The 23,676-nt window shown below is 43.1% G+C and overlaps 1 protein-coding gene and 1 long non-coding RNA gene across 3 annotated transcripts in view; one reads left to right on the plus strand and one right to left on the minus strand.

Moving 5' to 3' along the window:
- LOC114148155 (carbonic anhydrase-related protein 10-like) overlaps nucleotides 1–23,676 on the minus strand; it is an 86,857-nt gene that overhangs the window by 59,271 nt on the left and 3,910 nt on the right. The window lies entirely within an intron of this gene.
- On the plus strand, nucleotides 416–14,013 carry LOC114148158 (uncharacterized). The gene is made up of 3 exons (XR_003596225.1): nucleotides 416–472; nucleotides 1,156–1,158; nucleotides 14,001–14,013. It is a non-coding gene; the product is annotated as an uncharacterized LOC114148158 (long non-coding RNA).

Genomic DNA, 23,676 nt, shown 5'->3' on the forward strand with positions numbered 1-23,676 from the left:
TGCTAGGAGCAGGAAATAAATTGTACTCTAAGGAAACAGTGTCGAACGAGTAGCCAGCGTTTCCATGGACCATTTCCAATTCAAATTAGAATTACGAAGATAAATTTGCTTAATCGAAATGCCAATTTTGGAAATACTCACATGTTCTGATTAAATGTTTTTGTGCTAGGATGAGGTAGTTTATTATTATTATTTTAGAAATTAGTGCATTTTGCAAAACTGCAATGGAAACACATTTTTTGCATCACACCAGTCATGTGATCAACCAGATGTTACTACTGGCGGAGTTGGAGGATGATGGGGCAACATTGTTTTTTAATGACTTTTTGCGTAAACAAACTTCATCATGTGTGATTTTAATTGCATTTCTTATTTAATGGAAACAACCATTGGGTAATTGTGGGGGTTTTGTAGGTTAGCAGAATATGGACAAAGATTTGCACATATCAGTAATGGAATCGCAGCTATTGATGTATGTGGGGAGTGAACCATGTTAATTGATAAAGATAACAGGGTTCTGATGGAAAGATGTCAGAAAATATATTTCCAGCACCCCGTCCTACATCATAATGTAGTTATAGACTGATGGTCTAAACAGGTTCCACTTCATAGAATAGAACAGAAATCACCTTACTGTTGCTAAGTAGAGAATTATAGGCAGTGAAAGACAACTCAAAGAGCATCCTGCTTTACATGAAGACTAATAACAGTAAGTACATTAAGGGCAAATTTAAATTATAGTATAACATTTTACTGGATATTTCTTAAAAATAGCAAAGAAGGATTTTATTTAACAGAAGAGAAATGTGGCTTTAACCATGCTGCCTAACAAAAACATGGAAGGAATCGTGTTGGAAGTTACACGTTTCAAAATAAGGCTCAACAATATTTCCCTGAAAGACTAAAAACTCCCACATTATCACGAGCTCACTGGGATGCGTGGAAGCTAACATGGTGTGAGTGTTCGCTAGCTGGTGATTTCAGCCCACCTTTTTCATGACTGACTTCAACAAGAGGAGAGAAAGGCTGTATTTTAATAGACAGTTGTGATCTCATGGGACCTCAAGCGCAAAGACTTATGTGGATTTGATACAACAGCCTGAAATCAAGAAAAATGTGTCTGTACAAAAAAAAAAAAAAAATCAGACATATGAGAGCGTGAGCACACATGGATCCAAGCACATTTCCTTTGAAGAAACCTATGAAGGTGAAGCACCAGGGATTACCTGAGCTCAAAGTCAGTAAGTGATACTGAGAATATAAAATAAATACAGGACAGATATCAATACTAAAAATAAATAAATAAATAAACCTAAAAACCAGATTGTAGTTCTTTCAAGGAAAGCATTCAGATTGATTTACACTTTAGAAGCAATTTGTGTCATGATTCCAGCCCTTCAGCTCTGCCTTGGCTGTGCTGATTGCTTATTGCCCTCACCTGCACTGAGCTGGTTCCTACTTAAACAGCTGCTCGTCACCAGCTCAGTGCGAGATCGTCTGTTGCCCCTGTCACAGCTTTCAAGCCTTGTTGTCCCATGTTCCAAAGAGTTTTCTGGTTTCTGATCCTGCCTGTTTTTGACCACAGATTTTTGCCTGATCCTTCTGCTGTAGAGAGTCCTGTTGCTGAACCCTGACTGTTTCTGACCCTGCCTCCTGCCTTTTGGATTTTGGATTTTCACTGCCTGAGAACCTCCCGTGCATGACCCTGGACTGTTTTACGACTTTGTCTCCGGTTGGTGGATTTTGTCCTCATCGTCTGTTTGCCCCCTCAGACCCCCCACAGATCTCCCCCTGTCCATTCCCCCTACCCCCCCCGGCTGGACTCCTGACCCCTGTGGATTCCTCGTCTCTGACCCACCAGTCTTACCACACCCTTCAACACCTTTTACTTTTTTGTAATAAAACCTTTTGGTTACCATCCTCTTGTTGTGGCTGCGTCTTGGGTTCTGGCTGAATCTGCTTTTAACATTACAGTACGATCTCGCCAGTATGAAACCACAGCCAAATCCCAATTGGTGTTCTAAAGTAGAGGATGCTATTACCGGCCTAGAAAGAAATGTCCAGGAGCTCTTACGGGGACTTTCTTCTCTAAGGGATTCCCAAGCCCAAGCTAGGCCCTCAGTTATGCAGCCACGTCCACTTTCTGCCACTCCCACAGTTAACGCTAACAACGAACCTAAGATTCCCCCCCCTGAGCGTTTTGATGGGGATCCTGAACAATGCAGACCTTTTCTAACCCAGTGTTCTCTGCTTTTTGAACTCCAGCCCTCAGCCTTCCCCTCTGAACGAGCCAAGGTGGCCTACGCTATCTCTCTACTATCTGGTAAGGCTAAGCTGTGGGGAACTTCTGAGTGGGAGAATGATGCTGACAGCTGTGACTCATTTTTAGAGTTTTCTGATGAGATGAAGAGGGTTTTTGATCCTATCCGTCCTGAGAGAGAGGCTGCCAGGAGACTGTTTTCTCTCAAACAGGGCTCTCATCCAGTTACGGACTATATCATAAATTTCCATGCCTTGAAATCCAGTTGTCTTTGGAATAGTGAGGCCCTGTTTGACGTTTTTTACCAGGGCCTGTCAGATGAAATCAAGGATGAGATTGCTACCCGTGACCCTCCCAAGACCCTCGAGGCCTTAGAAAGGCTTGCCACACGGATTGACCAACGCCTGCGTGAACGTAAGAAGGAGAAGTCTTCATCTAGTTATCAAAGAAGGGTCTCAACTGTTCAGGTCAGTCCAAGCAGCATGCCCAAAGTCTTTACGTCCCCCCCTGTTAACACTGAGGAGCCCATGCAGTTGGGAAGGACCAGGCTCTCTGCTGAAGAGAGGGAGAGGAGGTTCAGAAACCACCTGTGTTTTTACTGCGGGGAGAAGAACCATCGAGCTCTTAACTGTCCGTCAAAAGGACAGGCTCAGTAAAGCTCGGGGGGTCTTTACTGAGCCCTATCCTCAGACATCAGAATCCTCCCCATAATCAGTGCACCATCAGATTTCCTGACTCACCTGAAGGGAGTGGAGTCCCTGTTTTCATTGATTCCGGTGCTGACGCTGACTTTATCGATGTCAACCTAGCTCATAAGCTCGCACTGGAATTGGAACTTCTAGAGAAACCACGTGAGATCTTTGCCATAGATGGGCACCTCATTGATACTATCACTCACTGCACTAAACCTGTTTCTGTACTGATTTCAGGAAACCATCACGACAGGATCACGTTTCTACTGACCAGGTCTCCTGAGATTCCGGTGATTCTGGGACGCCCTTGGCTCATCAAACACAGTCCAGTCATTAACTGGTTCACTGGTGAGGTTCAGTCTTGGGGACCATCTTGTCCCACTTCTTGTTTAAGGGAAGCTCCTATCATGACATCTCCATGTGAGATCATCCATGATTACCCAGATTTGTCTAGGGTCCCAAGGGTTTATCATGATTTGCGTGAGGTATTTAACAAGTCTAAGGCCACTTCTCTGCCTCCCCATAGAGAGTACGACTGTGCCATTAACCTTCGCCCGGGAACCACCCCACCTCGAGGCAGATTGTATTCTATTTCTGGCCCAGAAAGAGGGGCAATGGAGGAATACATTTCTGATGCCCTCAAGGCAGGTCTAATCAGAAAATCCTCTTCCCCAGCAGGAGCAGGATTCTTCTTTGTGGGCAAGAAGGATGGCTCTCTTAGACCATGCATCGATTATCGAGGCCTTAATGAAATTACTGTTAAGAACAGGTACCCTCTGCCTCTCATGACTTCTGCTTTTGAGCTCCTTCAAGGTAGTACCGTGTTCACTAAACTGGATCTGCGTAATGCTTACCACCTGATCCGCATAAGAGAAGGAGATGAATGGAAGACAGCATTCAACGCCCCTTCAGGGCATTATGAATACCTGGTCATGCCCTTTGGGCTCACTAATGCCCCAGCCGTTTTCCAGGCATTGGTTAACGATGTGTTAAGGGACATGCTAAACAGGTTCGTTTTTGTATACCTTGATGACATCTTGATTTTTTCAAAGGATGTTCCTGCCCATATCAAGCATGTGCGGGAGGTTCTCCTCAGACTGCTCCAAAATAAATTATTCGTTAAGGCAGAGAAGTGTGCATTCCATCAGTCATCTGTATCTTTTCTGGGGTTTGTCATTGCTCCTGGCAGGATTAACATGGATCCTTCTAAGGTGGCAGCAGTCTTGGAGTGGCCAGAACCATCCAGTTTGAAGGAGCTTCAACGATTTCTTGGGTTTGCTAATTTTTATCGCCGTTTTATCAAGGATTTTAGTTCTGTGGCTGCCCCCCTTCATCAACTCACTTCTTCTAAGACTCAGTTCAAGTGGTCTTCAGAGGCTAAACAAGCCTTCTGTAAGCTTAAGCATCTTTTTACCTCAGCTCCCATTCTACGTTTTCCAGATCCATCTAACCCGTTTGTGGTGGAGGTTGATGCCTCTGACACTGGGGTCGGCGCAGTCCTGTCTCAACGGTTCGCAGATGATGCCAGGCTACATCCTTGTGCCTTTTTTTCTCGCCGGCTCTCTGCCTCCGAAGGTAACTATGACGTTGGAGACAGAGAACTGTTGGCTATCAAGTTAGCCTTAGAGGAATGGAGGCACTGGCTAGAGGGGTCCACACATCCTTTTACTGTGTGGACAGACCATAAGAACTTGGAATACCTCAAGTCTGCCAAGAGACTGAATCCACGCCAAGCTAGGTGGGCACTATTCTTTAGTAGATTTGACTTCACCCTGGCCTATCGACCTGGCAGCAAGAATGTCAAACCAGATGCCCTTTCGAGACTTCATCAATCTTCTGTCTGTCCTTCTGATTCTGTTGACCATGACTACATCCTTCCCTCCAAGACCCGGCTAGCTCTTACCAGTATTGAGACCTTGCTCAAGAGGAGTCATCAGAAACAGCCACCTCCAGTTCAGTGTCCTAAGGGTCTTCTGTTTGTTCCTGAAGAGATGGTGTCTAAAGTCCTTCAGTTCTGTCATGGCTCTAAACTTTTCTGTCACCCAGGTATAACCAAGACTCTAGCAGTGGTCCAGTCAGGATTCTGGTGGCCCACTCTCAGAAAGGACACACGAGAGTTTGTGTCAGCATGCGCCACGTGTTCCAGAGTAAAGCCCTCCAGACGTCCTCCAGCTGGTCTACTAAGGCCCCTGCCTATTCCACATCGACCGTGGTCCCACCTCTCAATGGATTTTGTCACTGGCCTACCTCCCTCTCAAGGTAACACTGTACTCCTCACAGTGGTTGACAGATTCTCCAAGATGATCCACCTCATTCCTCTACGCAAGTTACCTTCAGCACCTGATCTTGCTGAAGTGATGGCCCGAGAAGTGTTCAGACTTCATGGCATCCCCCGCAACATCGTTTCTGATAGAGGACCACAATTCGTTTCCCGTTTTTGGGGTGAGTTTTGCACCCTTCTCGGCATTGACATCAGTCTCTCTTCAGGTTTTCACCCTCAGACGGATGGCCAGACAGAGAGGATGAATCAGGAGGTTGAGTCCAAGTTGCGCATCCTTTGTATGGATGCTCCTAGTCGCTGGTCCCAGAACTTACCTTGGGTTGAGTACGCCATCAATGGATTACCATCAAGTGCCACAGGTCTGTCACCATTTCATGTCGTTTTTGGCTATCAGCCGCCTATGCTCTCTGTTCAGGAAGGGGCTACCAAGGTTCCTGCTGCCCACTTATCAGCACGTCGTTGTCTCAGAGTCTGGAGAAAGGCCAGAGCGACTCTCTGCAAGACCTCTGCTGTTTATGCCCGCAATGCCAATCGCCACAGATCCCAAGCCCCACGATACCTGGTGGGTCAGAAGGTGTGGTTATCCACCAAAGATCTGCCCATCAAGGTAGAGAATCGCAAGTTGGCACCCCGTTTTGTGGGCCCATTTCCTGTTACCAAGGTTATTAACCCAGCAGCGGTGCGTCTCCATTTGCCTTCTTCGATGCGTGTACACCCCACCTTCCATGTCTCCAAGGTCAAACCTGTGAGGTCATCCAGGTTTTGCCCTCCTTCCAGACCCCCTCCACCCCCCCGAATCATTGATGGAGCCCCTGCCTTTACTGTCAGACGCTTGCTGCGTTCCCGACGTTGGGGCCGTGGCGTCCAATACCTTGTCGACTGGGAGGGCTATGGTCCTGAGGAGAGGTCTTGGGTGCCTTCTCGCCTGATCCTGGATAAGGGCCTCATTCGCAATTTCCATTGCCTGCATCCGGACCAGCCCAGAGGGGCGTCACGAGCCGCCCCTTGAGGGGGAGGTGATGTCATGATTCCAGCCCTTCAGCTCTGCCTTGGCTGTGCTGATTGCTTATTGCCCTCACCTGCACTGAGCTGGTTCCTACTTAAACAGCTGCTCGTCACCAGCTCAGTGCGAGATCGTCTGTTGCCCCTGTCACAGCTTTCAAGCCTTGTTGTCCCATGTTCCAAAGAGTTTTCTGGTTTCTGATCCTGCCTGTTTTTGACCACAGATTTTTGCCTGATCCTTCTGCTGTAGAGAGTCCTGTTGCTGAACCCTGACTGTTTCTGACCCTGCCTCCTGCCTTTTGGATTTTGGATTTTCACTGCCTGAGAACCTCCCGTGCATGACCCTGGACTGTTTTACGACTTTGTCTCCGGTTGGTGGATTTTGTCCTCATCGTCTGTTTGCCCCCTCAGACCCCCCACAGATCTCCCCCTGTCCATTCCCCCTACCCCCCCCGGCTGGACTCCTGACCCCTGTGGATTCCTCGTCTCTGACCCACCAGTCTTACCACACCCTTCAACACCTTTTACTTTTTTGTAATAAAACCTTTTGGTTACCATCCTCTTGTTGTGGCTGCGTCTTGGGTTCTGGCTGAATCTGCTTTTAACATTACAATTTGACCTCATAAGAAAGGAAATTTTCTCTTTCTCTTTACAGCTAAAGAGAAAATGAGGAGAAATAAGAAAAGTACAAGGTCAGTAATGTGTGTAAGAGCCAGAAGCAGTGAGCTGTGGTGCTGCAGCACGAGTTCAGAACAGATGTCTGATAAGGGACTTCCTTCAAGGCCTCCATTGTAGCAGGGCCTGATAATAGAATCATTTCCTATGAGAAACTGGTTCATAAAAGAACCAGCAGAGGTTAATGGGAACATTTGCAGGCTGGGCGACGAGGAGTTGTGCTTCCTCGTGTTAAACATCAATTCTGAAATGTTGAAACTCCTATTTTTCCACAACTAACCAATCTTCTTCATTGCTTTGGTTTTCTGAAAGAGGTGTATGTATGAACTCAATCGATTTGCTCCATGAGTTGACACGCTCAGTGCAACACTCACTTAGGGAGCGCATTATCCCTGTCCAGCTTCCCTCATCGCCCCAGCTTGTGATTTCCAACACCATGCTCTGCTCTGCTCCTTTTTCAGTCAGCTGGCCACTGATTCCAGACTCCTGGCTCTCTAACAATCAAAACACCAATTATTCTCCTGCTCTGCTAGAGCAGGCTTCCTCTCTCTCTAACGGAAACACAACATTAACATATTTATTCCCTCATCAGATTGCATTTTGCGTGTTTTTTTCCTGCGAGCCCTTTATTTTTGTTTGCATCTTCTGTCTATCTGTGCTCACATATATTGTGTTTATTAAGCATAACGTAGAAATATTCACAAACTTTTCCAGTTCTGTGGCCTCAACACAAACAGAATCAGTGACATGCAATTGAGCGAGTCTATGTAAAGTGTGTGGGTGTGCGTGTGTAGGCGTGGTCTTGTCTTCGATACATTGTAAGGACCATTTCTATAGTAATTACTGAGGTTAGGTCAGGATTAGATCTGTACTGGTAATGGTTTACAGTATGGGTCAGGGTTAGCCGAATTCTCTGAATTGCCCTTAAGTGTGTGTGCGTGTGTGTGGGGGTGTGTGTATAGGTTCTCTATGAGAATGTTCAATAGCATGAGGAGCCGCAGCACAGTGGCCAGTATGAAGCTTTGCTGTGTGGACGTACTCTGCTGCTGTGTTTCTAAAAACTACAACAACAAAAAAGTTCAAGGTTCTTAAAAGAATTGCATTCACCAAAAATATGCACAGACTGATCAGGCCTGTAGTTCATGCCTGAATTATTCATAGGTCAGTGGCCCAATAAACCAACATTCATCCCATAGACAGGCAAGATTGTGGACAAACTGTGTAGACTGCTGAGCTACAGCAGCATGACGTACTGGTCCCAGTGCTGAGACAAGTCTTGATGTTCCAGGGTCTCAACCTTTCATCTGGTAACATTGGGGATTTACAGCCATCTGCTTCAGAAGACTGACTCCTCATTTCAGTGCTTGGGGGTGTGTGTGTGTGTGTGTGTGTGTGTGTGTGTGTGTGTGTGTGGAGGCGTGTGTGCTTGCCCGCCTGTGGGTTTGTGAGGGTGGATTATTTCTCTCTAACCTCTCTATTTTCCCTTTCTTTGTATTCTTGTCACTTGTCCATCCCTCCTACAGTTCGGCTGTCTCTCCGACTTTGACTCAAGCTGTGTTGATGCTCAGCACTACGACAAAGGTCATATTTAAGAGTCAGACAGAAAGAGTGACTGTAAAACCTCCCAGTGTGAATCGTGAGGCTTGTAAATGAGGCTCATATGAAGTGCTGGTAAAGAATTTGTCATGACAGCATCATCTTTTTTAATAGGGCAATCTCTAATTATTCTGACAAAACGAAAAGATAAACCAGCATGTTATGAACCAGTCACAGCAAAAATAAAGTACTTAAATAAGCAGGATTGCAAGGAGGCTTTTTCTTTACACTTATTAATTCAAAAATACAACCATAAATATACCCAGATACTTATGTTCCAGAGAAGAAACCCAAATTAAACTAGTGGTGGGAATAAAGTTGTATTTAGAAATTTGAAATACCACTGAATTTATTTTGATGATGAATGGAAAAAAGCGCAGTAGCAGTGAGAGGAAAAAATATCACAGACAATCACACATACTGGTGGTAATGTAATGGTCTATGGCTGCTTTGTGTCTTGAGAACCTGAACAACATGTTCTAGTTGGTGGAAACATGAATTGTGCTCTGAAGGAGGGCGTGGTCATCAGTGTGTGACATTATGCTCAACCATGTTGGTCTATGCAAAAAGACAGACATCCAAAGGACACCAGCAATTCCACCTCTGAATGACACAAGAAAAAAAAATCAATTAAGGTTTTTGAGTGGTCTAGTCAAAGTCCAAACTTAAAGTCAATTTGGTATTACTTTAAAATGGTTGATCCCTCTACAGTTGCTGAATTAACATGATTAAAAGGACAGTGGGCTAAGCTTCCACTTGTAGTTGCTGCTCTGCAGAGGAACGATGGGTTCTGTGTTTCCCACAGGACCAGGTTGCTTTGGTTGTCGTGGCAAAAGAAAAAGGCAAAAAATAAAGAAATCTGTTAGGGGGCAAATATTTCTTTATAGCTCTGAGAGTTTTCTCATCGGCCATGATATTAAAGATCTTGCAAAGAGAGATCTGCTCCTCGAACTGCTCTGCCAAACACTGGCTGCTTTGAACGGACACTTTGCCCACATTTAAATGAAATACTTAAATGTGTGTTGGTGAAAAGCCATCCATAGTTTAGCATATTTATGATCACAACAACCAAAGCAAGCAGCCTTAGAATCAAATGTTTTCCATAGAGTCTTACTGACTTTGAGCGATATTACATGGAAGACTAGCACAAGAACAAGAAAATTTGAGACATTTTTTTTTTACATTTAAATAAAACATCACACTCATTGTATAAAGATAAATCAAAATTGAATCATTCCAGTCCACTCAAGCAGGCAACTTCACCCAGCAGAGCTACAGAGCGCTGTTGGCAACTTGCCGGCAACGCCATTCCTCCTCGTTGCTCTTCTAAGTGAAATGTTTGATCAGCTTCTCTGTGTTTGTGAGAAAATATCACATGTGCTGCACATTTCAAGATTAATAAATAGCATTAATTTAAGTTGATCCTATCAGCCTTTGGTTTGGAAACATCACTTTCTTATGCATGAGTCTCTGTAGCCAGTTTGTTATCCACATAAATCAGATTTTCATAGTTTTTGGACATGTTGGGGGAAATAAAATCTAAACAAATGAAACAGCTCAGACACACCATAGATTCCACAAATGTGCACCTCTGCAAGAGAATCAACACAGCTGTGACTTCAATATCACGCTCATAACCCGATGACAACTTTGCATAATCACATGCTGCTGTACGAAAACACTTTACTCATTTGAGCGTTGGGATTACAGGTTTTTGTTTCTTTTCTTTTTTATTTTTTTTACACACCCAGCTTGAAGTTGAATAGAAACGTCAAACTCTCCCACCTCGGCCTGACCATCATAACAATATGATGTAAAAATCTGCAGAAGCATAAAATTTGAACAGGCATGTTGCTGCACTCTGCAGTAGGGTGGCCAAGTTTTAGGCAACTGGTTCAAAAACTGAAACCAAGATATATTCTTTATCATTGATGAACAGCGCTAACAAGTGTAATGTGCAGTTTTTATCTTTAATCTAAAAATCTGCTGGCTTGGCAACTGCTTACTGGTTTTGCTCTATTGTTAAGAATAAAGATACTTGCCATATTATATTGTTATAAAAATGAATTATTGATCTTTATTGTTCTTGCAACATCAAAAACAATTTGCCGTATTTTTCTCACCAATAATACAGAGTATTCCATGTCGCAGTATTTTACGGTTTGCCTTTTAGACATACCCTAAAAGGCCTGCAGCTCTAAAAGCAGTGAGGATGATTCTACACAGTGAAGCCCATCCAGGTTTTACTCAGTAAAATGTGTTATAAACCATGTACATTCCCTTCATTTCAAAACTATAAACTGCCGTGTGTGGGTCTGTCTCAATATATCCAGGTAAAACAAAGACATGAGTGATGTGGCTAAATGTGAAAACACACAAGCAAAACTATATCTTAATTTGCAAGCTCCATCTTAAGTACTGATTCCTTGTTTAATGACAGACAAAGTGGATTCCAGCTGTTGGGATCCAACCATAAAAACAAAACATACGCTCAAACCATGTTACCTGATCAATCTGGCCTGAGATCAATTGTACATGCAGTAACTGGGTATGTTGCATGTGGTCTACATAGACTACGAGTGCAGTTAATTGCATGCACAAAAGTGATGCAGACCGCCGTCTTTAAATGAGGATTGTGTGCATCTGGTAAACAGTCCCACTCCCTCCCTGCTTCCTCTGTGTTGGTTTTACCAAATGCTCACAGAGAAATGCTTCTCTGCAGACATTCTCCTTTGTGAACAATGATGTTAAAAATCTAAGAGTTATTGACCATTCACCAGTCTTATTATTATGATAGTTATATTGTGATTGGTCCTACTTGTGTCATTTTCTAAGGCACAAGACTTCATTTTTCTATGAAGAATGGCTTAGAATGACTATCTCTATCGGCTTCCTGCTGAAGACTTATCTGCTGGAGGACAAAGTGATCAAAGTGAGGAACACTGTGACTTCCTCCTACTACCATCCATTTGTTTACTGAATACAGTATTACTGACATTAGCTCTCTGTCCTCTCTGTCGTTTTCTTCATAGAAGATACGTCTGGCTTGGCCTTCTCTTTAGCTTGGATGTCTTCCTGAAGGAAGCTGAGCTGCTGCTGTAATAACTGAAATGTTCTCCTTCTATAGATGATACACTTGGCTCTGCCTTTCAGTGTTTGATCCTGTCTCTTTCCTATGCAGAGCTGTTAACTGATCTCTTGCTGCAACAAATTGCATGTGCTCAATTCCATCCCGTAGACTGGAAAATGAGCTCAGAGCTTATCTGCTTAGCTGTGTTCCTGTCCTAGAAGCTACTGCTGCCATTAACTCTCTACTGGTCCTCTGACACAGAATGTACTCCTGGACCAATGCTTTTGTGTTTAACTGTGTGTGTGCTCTGTATTTGGAAACTCCCAGGTGGTGGTGGCAGGTGGTCGTTCACACAGAGCCAGGTTCAGGTTCAGGTTCAGGTTCAGGTTCTACTGTTTGTTCTATTGTCCTTTTCATTGTCACTACATGCATGGTAAGTATGAAGGGTTGTTCCAAAGTCAACAACACTATGACACACGCTATGCTCACCCAAGAGGAGGTGATGCTGCCACTCAACACTTATTGCAATCAGATCTAAAAAAAATTGTTAAAAGTATATTGACTGTCATTTACTTGAGGAAATTCAATGAAATTATTCCATGAAAAAAGTGAAAACTGCTAAAACCTGAATTGGTTAGTATTATAATATATTTAATCTCTATTATTTTGAACCAAAGTTATTCCACAAGGCTCTTCAGACATTGTGAAAGGTCTAAAGAGCCACTTGTGACTCCGGAGTCGCAGGCTGCAGATCCCTTCACTAAAGCAAAGCAACAAACAACAACAACAAAACAAGACAAAGACGTTTCCCTTAAGCTAACAATCACAAGAGCAATTTTTGGAAGACAAAGATGCATTTGGAACAGATTCGTCAGAATGGACAAAGTAGATTCAGTCTTAGCTTACCATAGTGAGCAAACTTGGTTTGGTCAATTTATTTATTTTGCTGTTTTTCATTTCTAATTTCCATGGCTTGTCTTCATGTGGTTTTTGTATGAATTCTACTTTCCTAATTGTGACTCGAGCTGCTAGGCAGTGGTAAATGGAAAGTGTGCTAGTGTTACATTTGCTTGAATTAGAGAAACTCTAGGTGGTCTGTTTCTGTGTGATCGAGTGAGTTATCGCTATGGCGACACCAGCAGACCTGCTGTGTAGCTGTATAGTCAGATTACCACACATCTGCTTTAAACTGTAGCTGGTTAACATAACAAAGTTTAGAATTCTGTTTTTCAGTTAGTCCTCAAACAACTCAGGCCTGGTTTATGTCTGTGGTGGTGTGGTGGGCGGGGTTAGTGGGCGTGGTTGTGGGAGAAAGCCCAAATCTAAGTGGTATTGCTTGCCAAGTCTGTATGGTTCAATAAAAAGTACAGATGCAATATTAATAGCAATAATAACAAACAGCTGAAAGCCTTTTGAGCATTGACATGCTGCTTTCAGTGGATGCTAATAACTGGGATGTATTCCTAACCTGTTGAGTTTTGTCTTTATCAACATCTTTTTCAACACGCCTGAAGTAATTTCACTCAGAAACACCACACAGCATGGAAGAGACATCGGGCATCTGCACTGGCCTTTTGACGTGTGAAAATGATTTAAATTCTGCTCTCCGAGGGATGAACTCGGCACCCAGCCGGCCCAATGTTCCCTTCTAGCATTTGAAATTAGCAGGACATTTTACTTTGAGCCTGAACCAAAAAGGCCCACCTCCCGAAAGAGGAGTAATGAGACAGGGCTCCGTTTTTCTCTTTCAGCTTCCTGTTCTCGCTGACTTAAGTGAGTCCCACAAGTATCTGATGATGGACAGTTTCATCGTTCTTCAAGGACTCAAGGACAGCATCACAATGATGTCTGCGGCTCTGGCCTTCTTCTTCTTCTTTTTTTTTTTGTTCTTCTTCCAGACAGACAGCAAAGGCTGAGATATTTGATCAACACAGTTCAGTCCTGTCTGTGTTCATCAACTGAAACTAAAACCCAACGCAGTGTTTGAAAACTGGATGGAGAGTTTGACCACTGAAGGATCAGGGATGACTTGAAATGCAGGAGGACAGTCAAGCTAACCGAGTCAGTCAAAGAACTTTAACTGGATTACAAACAATAAAAAACACAAAAGATATAAAATATGTTATTATTATTATTATTATTATTATTATTATGCTGTGGGAATGCAATTCATCCTTCATATAGATAGCATTTCAGCCACCAAACTTCACTAATAACATAATTAAAGTAACAACTGTGCTCAATTACTTGAGAAGCAAAAAACAATGACATCCAGCTACAACCAAATATTTATACACTGCATAAAAAAATAATCAGACTAAACTCTTAGATTTACCAACACTTTTGTTTCTTCTGTAAAACACCAGAATAATGGGAGAGATCAATTTGGGGAACTTTTTTTCTTTAAAGTTAAAACTAAGAAAGAAAACTCTTTCCTGAGCACATGGTAGAACTGCCTTTCAAATTATATGAGTGCTGATAGGTGCTACTATTGCCTTAGTTTGTCACTCACTAAAATTGCACAATCAAATACTCAATTAAATAATGAACACAAAAAATTTTGAGTCAATGAGTTTGCATATAGTTTTGTTTTTTTGTTTTTTTAAGTAAGAAGAACTAATCAGGTTTTCTGGTGTGTGTGAAATGTGGAGGAGCGAGCCATCTGCCCCAGACAGCAGCAGCAGCGACGTTCTGCAGGGACAGAACCTGGTTCTGGGGCCAGAGTAGATGCTTTCAGAGCTAACCAACATCATCACAGCAGCTGGTGGAAAGTTTCACATCTACAAAAAATACATTTCACTCCTCCCCTCGTGTGTTTTCTGGTGTGGGTGATATAAGCGCTGCATATTGCTGCATTATGAATACGTGTGAAAGATACAGATAAGTGAGTCAAACTCTCTTTTTTTCCAGTAGTAAACGTCGCTGCCTGGGTGGAAGCTGTTTAGAAATGGCAGTGGGGACATTTTAATTACACCCACACCTTGTAATAGAAACATCAGAAAGTGTCCCAGCAATAAGACACATTCCACCTTCCGGCTAAAATAGGAGCTGATGTGCAGATGGCAAATACATTGTTCCACAGAGCCGATTCCTGTCCATCCCACGGCAGTCCGGTTAAATAGGAACAAATAGCAGCCGTGTCATAATCACTGCTAGAACCAGCTCTAATGTCATTACTTTGCTAAGTAATTGAAAAAAAAAATGCAGCAGGCCGCCATCAGGCATTCTGTGCAAGTAGAATGAGATTATTAAGACAGAGTATAATAACTTCATTCCTCATTCCCTTCCCGTGATTCTATTCTCTCTTTTGTCCTTTATTCTCCTCTTTCTTCCTCCAGCCTCGCTGTTCCTCTGTCCTTTGGTCCCATCTAAATTTGCTCCTATCAGCTCTACTGCGTGGGAGGAATGTAGTTTCCTCCTCTTCCTCCTTCTCCTCTTTTCTCTTGATCCTGCTACTTCTCTTCATTTCTTACACTTTTTTCCCTCTCTTGTGGCCGTGCGACGTGTGCATGAGAGAATGAGAGTGTGAGTATGAGAGGCTTTGAGCCAGAGAGGGTTGATGGAGACAGAATGAAAAGGGGAAAGGCATGGCGAGGGAAACTGCATGACAATGACAAAGAGAGGGAAATATATGCATAAGAACAGTCTCGGTGTGTGTCTGTGTGTGTGTCGGGGGGGTGAGCACCCAAAAGTGAGAGAGAGATGGAGGAAAGCAGAGGCCTTTCTGATCACTAACTTGGTGTCCTACTTACAGCACACTCAAAAGAAAGCAACCCTGAGCTGTGATATGACACCCAAAGCAGACAGACTCAGGAATAAAACCCGTTCATACACAAATACATATGAGATGATGGCGTCTGTCAAAACTCCTCACTTTTTCTGTCTCTTTATCTCAAATGGGATCTAGGAAACTCCTACTTGTAAGACCAAAGTTAACATCCACTCATCGGCATGAATGTATTCATTCTAGTCTTCTAATGGTGCATTTAAAGGGGCAGTGTTATGTTTTTCAGGCACATAGTGTCATTTTATACCGCAATCAAGTACCTAAAAATACCGTATGTATCAAAAATGACATAAAATCTTTTGACTTTGTAATTTAACACATTGAAATTGGGCCTCTGTCTCTTTAAAAACTCCTGCTCTTACAGAAACTTCGTCTTCAGGAAGTCATCACAGCATGGCTCCTCTATCAACACTTTAACAACCTTTTTCCAGCGTTTCACTGAGAAGCAGCTGCTATAATGAGCTAAGCAGTTCTACAGTTCCACTAGGTGTTTGATAATTGCTAAGGGCTAGTCTGAAAGAGTTGAGTGGAGGAGTGGCAGGGGAGAGGGCGGCTCTGTGAGGAGGAAGCTCTTAACCTAGGAAGCTGCAGCTCTGAGGAAGAGCTCCGTCTTCAAAGGCGGGGCTAGGACCACCCAGGCGTTTTAACAGCTGAATGGTTGCCATAAAGCTCAAAAAAGTCAAATTTACATAATACTCCCCCTTTAGTAATCTGCAAAATGCGGATTACTAAATCTTCAATAAGTTTTAAAACCAAGAAATAGATTCAATCCAAACAGTGATGAGGGATCTTTACTCTGTTATTTTATATTTCTATCTTTGAGTAAATCTACTTGCTTTGACTGTCTGTCAGTTTGCTGCCCTTGCACAGACATTTCCCCACTGTGGAACAATAACAGCCAGTGCTGAAAATTAGCCGCTTCATAAAAAGGACAAAAACACCATAAAGATCCTTAAACACTCAATTAAACCCAATAATTAAGGGGAGAATTGCATTGGTTTTCCTTTTAATTCTAATCCCTTTTCCGGCTGTTGACGCTGGCAGGAGCTGAGAACTCCCTGGGTGCTCCTTCACTTTTCCTCCCCGTTTTAGAGCCTGGTGTGCCTGGACACACTCAGAGAAACACACGGTTGGAGCAGAAGTGGAGATGTGTCAGGAGGAAAGGGCAGCTCCCCCGAGCGCCCGCTTTTCTTCCTCTCTTCCTCATAAACACTTCCCTGACAGACACTTCCTCCGTCTTCAGCTCTTCAGGCTCACAGAAACACAGGTTTTATCTCAGAGGGAGCACACAAACAATAGGTTGTCTTGTTTACCATATTCCATACTCCATCTAGACTCCTTCAAGCTTCAGTTGATTCAGGTTAAAAAACATCAAACCAACATTCAGACAAGGAAAGCTTTGGAGGGAATATTCAAAGCAGAATGTGGAAGATAAAGGCTGTGGAGCTGGCACATAAAAAAACAGCACTCTATTAAATTATTCTGATGCTATCTTAAGAAATGATTGATTACTGTTTAACAGGCTATATATTGCTCCCACTTCCTGCAAGTCTGGGTTAAATATAAACTAGAGTTTGCAGTCTCTCTCCAAGACATTGGTACTTCAAAAAGGCTACCCACTCTCTGCTACCATTAATAATGTTGGGCAGACAGCTTGTGTTGGAGAATGGCAACCCGACTGTTTATTCAGTCTGCCGCACGCCGCCAAGAGAGGAGACACACTCAAAGTTTGAAGGGAATACAGAATCCAAATCCTGCAGGCTGAAGCCAAAAGCAGTCCACATTCCCGACGCCTCTCTGGGCGGCCGCTTTCAGACCTGCTGGCCAACAAAACACAACTCGCTTCTTCATGAAGTCACAGATGGGAGAAAATGCGAGAAAAATTCTTTGAGGTATTTTTTTTTTCTGGCAGCATGAGATATTTAAACAACTTTCCATCCATCCATCCATCCATTTTCTAACACTCTTGTCCCTAGTGGGGTCGGGAGGTGCTGGTGCCTATCTCCAGCTAACGTTCCGGGCAAGAGGACGTTAAACGACTTACTGTGCATTTTAATTCTAACAGGAAGACATAGAAGACATCAAACGTGGGAGGAAATATTTTGCAAATTGAACCGTTTTTGTAAAAACAAAACAAAGTCTAAATAGATATGTGGAACTGAAACAGAAGTCAGGAGGTTACCAGTGATACTTTTAGGACAGCCAGCATTTGTGATTTAATCCATCATAAATATGACTGGACTGAATACAGATGACACAGTAGAATCTCTTTCTAAGGCCAACAGCAACAGAACACAATACAGACACATCCTGGACTTTAAAGGTGCAGCATTGTGCAAAATTCACTTTTTTTAGCTCTACATTAAGCTATAATATTATTCCCTCATCAAAAACATACCTAGAGTGTTGCTTTGATTCTTTCATGCATTTTTGAGAAATTCTTTAATCTCCATGGCAACCATTCAGCTGTGCAAAAGGCTTGGAGGAACCGTGCGCCGTCTTTGAGCTGCAGCTCAAAGACAGTTTCCAAGCTTCCTCCTCACAGAGGAGAGGTCACAGAGGTCTCCCTGTGACCTCCCAACTCAACTCCTTCAGACTAGCCAGCAGCAATTAGCAAACACCTGGTGGAACTGAGCATCTGCTTGAGCTCATTCTAGCAGCTACTTCTCCGTACTACGCTGCTAAAACATTGTTAAAGGGTTAATAGAGGAGCCATGTTGTGATGACTTCCTGAAGACGGAGTTTCAGAAAGAGCAGGGGTTTTTAAAGAGACAGAGGCCCAATTTCAAGGCATTAAATGACAAAGTCAAATTTCTTTTATGTCATGTTTGATATATATGGCATTTTTATGACAAAAGGTAACATAGTTACTTAAGTGTGCTATGAAATTATTCTATGTAGCTGGAAAACACATAATGTTCCCTTTTAATCACATTTTAATGTGACTGAAGTGTTTTTATTCCATTGTTCCTTAACTATCCCTCAGTCCCAGGAAGCTGTGAGAGGACACTGCGTGCGCTTTTACACTTTCTATGTTTTTCTGGATATTTTTTGTCATTTCAGGAACTGCCAGGCTGATGGGACACTCACATCGCTCTTCCTGAGAGTCAACCTCAGACTGCGGGATGGTTAAATAACTTATGCAGCACCAGGCAGTAGGGGTCGCATCAAGTGGATGATTCTTTACTCGGCATGATTTTTGACGTTTCATGTTAACTAGTCGCAATCACATGACAGAATTGAATTTTTCCAAGAAGATGAAAGGATGTCAGATAGTTTGAATTATATCAGCAGTAACTTACAAAAGAGGAACAGCAAACCTGGCAAAGGCTACTGGAATAGTGTGCTATATATTACACGTCAGGCTCTTTTTCATCCACCCAACTGATTTTCAGCGTGATCAGCATCAGATAGCATGTCAAAAACACTCAGCAGCAACTTATTTTGAAACATAATTTTAAAAATAACATCTCTAACATCAGGTCTACGGTCAGCTAAATGTTTATTTAGGAATCAACCTTGTCAGACTCGTCCAACCACAGACCAGACTCCAGGTTTCCTCTGAGAGTTCAGCTTATCCCCCAGGAGACGGTAAACTCAGCTGACTGACTCAGACATCTCCAGGTCTAAAGGCAAAGGCAGGGGAGAAAACGCATAACAAAAGTGCTACTTCATGAATTAAGAAGTTAGGGGAAAATTACAAGAGGTTGGTGGATAATAGATGGGGAGGTTTAGGCAATAGAAAAAGTGGACATGTATGAAATATTAGCAAAGAGGCAAAAATGAGGAGGGAGAGAAGCTGAAAGGGCAGCAGAGATGAGAGAGAATACAGCCGAGCAGAGGAAGCAGATGAAAGGAGACAGGGAGACAACCAGACTCAGATGTGATCAAAAATACATAAGAACCGTACAACTGAAGATGAACCTGCCGCCCCTCAACCTGCTGCGGGGAGCAACAGAGACAGGATGGGGAATGACAGAGAATGACAGAGATCAGCTGACATCAACATGGATGGAGGCGATGCACAGAAACACAAAAAGCTCTCAATTTGAAATAAATCAATTACAGCCTCTCCTAAAAATCCCCAGCTAGGAGAGGCTGGCCCTCTACCACTGCTCCCAGTCTCACTTTCACTTCGGAGAAGAAATACAAGCTGCCGAGAAACAGCCTGGATAACCAGGAAGAGAAAAGCAAACAGCAGAGGCTGAATGTCTGTGCAGCAACACAAAATACACACAATTACTGGATAATAAGTGGTGCTTTCAAAAAACCACTTAGGGATGCATGAACAGACCAAACACCTTACAAACATGCATTCCATAAAACACACAAGCAGTGCATGTTTGGGTTTTAGCAAGGTTTTGATGCTCTTATGATACCGCAATAAGTGTATGTTATTGTTCATGGGATACTTTGATCTCAGCCACATTCAGTGTAGAAGTTCTAACTGACAGACTGGACACACACACACTAATTTGATGCGATGCAACAGCAACCTGTGGGAACAGTTACAGGAAATGGTTTTAGATATGAGAGCTCTGCCGGACTGTAGAGATCAGCTTCCGTCATTCAAATGCCTTTGCAATACAGCGTCATGGAGACAGCTTGTCTGCAGACATCCCCAGACCTCTGTCCTCCCCTCATGCTGATCTGAGACGACCCTCAGGCGTTCCTAAGGCAGCTACGAGATGTGAGCAGGTCTTGGGTGAGCCTTGAGGGCCTCCTCCACTGGGCCAGGTCTCAAATACCTCCCTAGAAAGGCATTTACAATCTTAGTAGGGACTAAACCCACCTTGACTTGCTTCAGAGAAGCACTGACATATCTGATGTTCTCCTAGAAAATCTCTAAAGGCAAAGTCTTTCCTGGAATGTCTTAGCTTAGGGTTTTATTTGACAGATATTGATTCTTGGCATTGCTGCACACAGGAAACATAAGTATGCTCAGACAGACAGATCCTCAACTCTAAAACTCCTTCAAAACACACAAAGACTGGTTTGGAAAACAGCTTTGAAAATACCTGTGTCGTGTGTGGGCGTGTGTGTGTGTGTGTGTGTGTGTGTGTGGGTGTGTGTGTGTGTGGGTGTGTGTGTGGGTGTGTGTGTGTGTGTGTGTGTGTGTGTGTGTGTGTGTGTTGGGGGGGAGAGCAACAATGGCCTCAACGTTGTTCGTTCTGAACCTTCAGCCAGTCCAATTTCTCTATTACTCCAGCATAACTGTTGCTTTATGTTATGAACTTCAATCTTCTTTATAGTTATAACTTATAATACAGTCTCTGGTCTCCTTAGTTTAACCCTCCCTTCGTCTACATCGGTCTCCAGCGGTCTCCAGCGGACTTAAGCGTTTAAGCAGTCCGGCGGGGTTGACGGACCACTTAAGGCTGAGAGCAAACCCCATTCTGGCAAGTCCAAAGGCACCAACCCAAAGTATAAACCAAGCAGCCTGATAATTTCAGTCTTCAAGAATCCCAAATCCCACCCAGCCAACCCCACAGCCTCGCTGGACCTGTTCAACTGCTTTGATGACCTCAGCATGACAAACTGAGTAACCTCAGGGTTCTCAACCTGTGGTTCCAGGACAAAATGTTGTTTGTTGTTTATTCACAGTATGTATTTCACCCTTTTATAAGCTTTAAGGGCCACTTCAGCTTCATCACAATGTCAAGACAGTTTGGTGACCTGCCAAGATTGTGTTGGACTAAAGCTTAAGGTCACCATTAATGAGTTTTAACCTGAAACATCCAACTACTACAAAAGTAAAGCGAGTTATGAAGCTTAGCGTCTCTATTGCTGCTGAGGGATATTTCTGTGTTAACTCGTCACCACAGTAGAATGGAGCGTAGTGTGGAACAGGGAAACACACCTCAACCTTTTCAAAGCTGCTCTCAGAGCTTCTGTTGTTCACTTTCACAGCGAACGTCCAGCATCCCTCGGGTTGTTAGCTCTTCCTGTTTGTCTGCCTCATAGGTCAAAGCACCTCTAAACAGAACTTCTGGGTTCGCCTCTTCAGCCTAAGAAGCTCCTAAATACGCCTCCCTGGATGTTTGTTCCATGCTGGTGGACCTTTAAGCGTCCAGCAGCAGCTGATGGATGTTCAGGTGAGCTTCTACACAGAAGGGAGTGGCTCAGTATCTGTTATTACAGCAAGAAAAAAAAATGTCAACAACAATTTGTGGTGACCAAAAGAAGTCAATTTAAATTGATTTTGACACAAATGAGTATGTTTAATTATTTTTTTCTTTTTTTTTTCCTTTAGAAATGACAACATCTAAGAATATAATAAGACCAACCTAATAGGTGTAGTGACCTGTTAATCACCTTAGGTGGCACTAGTGATGTCACAAAACAAGCCAGTTCTTTTGAACGGTTCTTTACTCGATAGAACTTCAGTCTCAGTAAAATCCATTGAGTTTGGTCCTTTTTTTTAAGACTGCCTGCTTATGACGCTCTGCACAAACCGCAATAGCTACAATGACTTTATTAAATTCAAAATAATATTTATGTATTTATTTAGCAAATAAATAAAAGAAAAGGGTTGGACGTATGAGGCTCGCTCATTGCTCACTTTTTGTTTTTGTCAGGTGTCTGGTGTGTCGATATGTGGTCAGTGCTGCCCTGCCAAGCGCTCCGGCTCGGCCCCTGCTGTCATCTGTCCTGCATACTGCAAATTATTTCAAGATGTAGCCTGACATTCTTCAGCCAAGAGAAAGGCTTACAGGTGGAGCATGGAGGCTCTACTATACTCGCTCTCATCTATCATTTTCACCACCTCTCTGTTTGTGACTAAGTTCCAGTCATTTTGCTTCTCCCCTAAACTGCAGTGGACTATCAGCTGTAATGTACCTCAGATGGCAGCCAATTTCTGTCTCTGCTGAGGCAGACAGAACGTCCTAAACCTTTTTCTGCCTCATCTGGATAATAAGGGGATCATAGAAAATACAGAAGTTTACATATAGCCCATAAAAAGGCTGGAGTTAGCTCAGGCCAAACTTCTCTTGTTTCAGAGACGTTTAGTCACCAAACTTATTTCTACTCACTAAATGCCACAATAATGAGGGAAAGAATATGTCAGAGTTCAGAATTTGAATTTTACATACATTTCCTCAGTATTTGGTAACATTGCCTTTGGCTTGAGTCAAACATGTTGGGTTTTCTTCCACAAGCTTTTCCCAATGCTGGAGTTCTGGCCCATTCCTCCTGACAGAGCCAGCGTTACTGAGTCAGGGTTGTAGGATCTACTACAGCTTCTCTCCAGGACTGAGATCAGGACCTTGTGACGGCCGCGCCAGACCGGACTTCTTGTTGAAGTTAAGATGCTTCAAAGTGTGCAGCAAGATGCTGCAGATCAGTTTGTTGTGGAGAGCGTCATCTCTGCTGCCACCATCTGTTTGGGCAGCAGCATCAGAAAAAGGGGCCAAAAAAACTCAACAACTTGATAAAAAAGGCTGGTTCTGTTCTAGTTCTGTTCTGGTTCTGTTCTGGTTCTGTTCTGGGGATGACTGTGGAACCTCTAGAGATGATGATGTAAAAAAGGATTCTTCATAAAATCAAGAAAACCATGGAAACCACTGAGCATTCTCTTCATGAGACTGTCTTGAGAAAACAGAGTATCTTCAGTCAGAATCTTCTTCAGATTCACCGTAACACAGGCCACTACAGGAGATCCTTCCTGCCAAACGCCATCACCATCTACAATAACTCTTTGAGGAATTTGAATTAATGAGTTAGATCATTTAATTTCCCTATATGATCAAAAAGGTATTTTTGAATGTGATTTTGAACAGATGAATGCAGCAGCTTCCAGGACCAACCAGACTGATGCAGCTCCAGTCTGGGCTGATTTCTGCTGACTTCCCCATCAGTCAAAACAGAAATACATCCTTAAAGTCCATCCACAGGTGTTCCTCCAATTGTCTCAAATGTGTGCAGTTAACCTATCAGAAGTCTCCGAAGCTATGACATCATCATCTGTGCTTTCCCTCATTGTTTAAAGAGACAGTAATCAATGAGAATGACCTACATGTAGCATAACAACAGCTTACAGGAGTCATTCCTCCTATACCAGCACAACTGTAGCTAGAGAGAGGTAACGTGTGAAAGCACACTTAGGATGAAAAGGCTCTAGTCAAAGTCACACACGCCTCACTGAGCATACTTACAGTCTCAAATTTCCCAGAGGGAGGCTTGGACACAGAAACACACTCCCTGCTCTTTCACTCCAGCAAATCTCACTGATGTAATCTCATACTAATCTTAACTCTGACACTTACCCTCTCTAACTCTTCTAGGTGTGAGTTTTGCCCCCTTGCTTCCCAA

This window comes from Xiphophorus couchianus, chromosome 7 (genome assembly GCF_001444195.1).
Source record: "Xiphophorus couchianus chromosome 7, X_couchianus-1.0, whole genome shotgun sequence".
In the NCBI taxonomy this organism is placed as follows: Eukaryota; Metazoa; Chordata; class Actinopteri; order Cyprinodontiformes; family Poeciliidae; genus Xiphophorus; species Xiphophorus couchianus.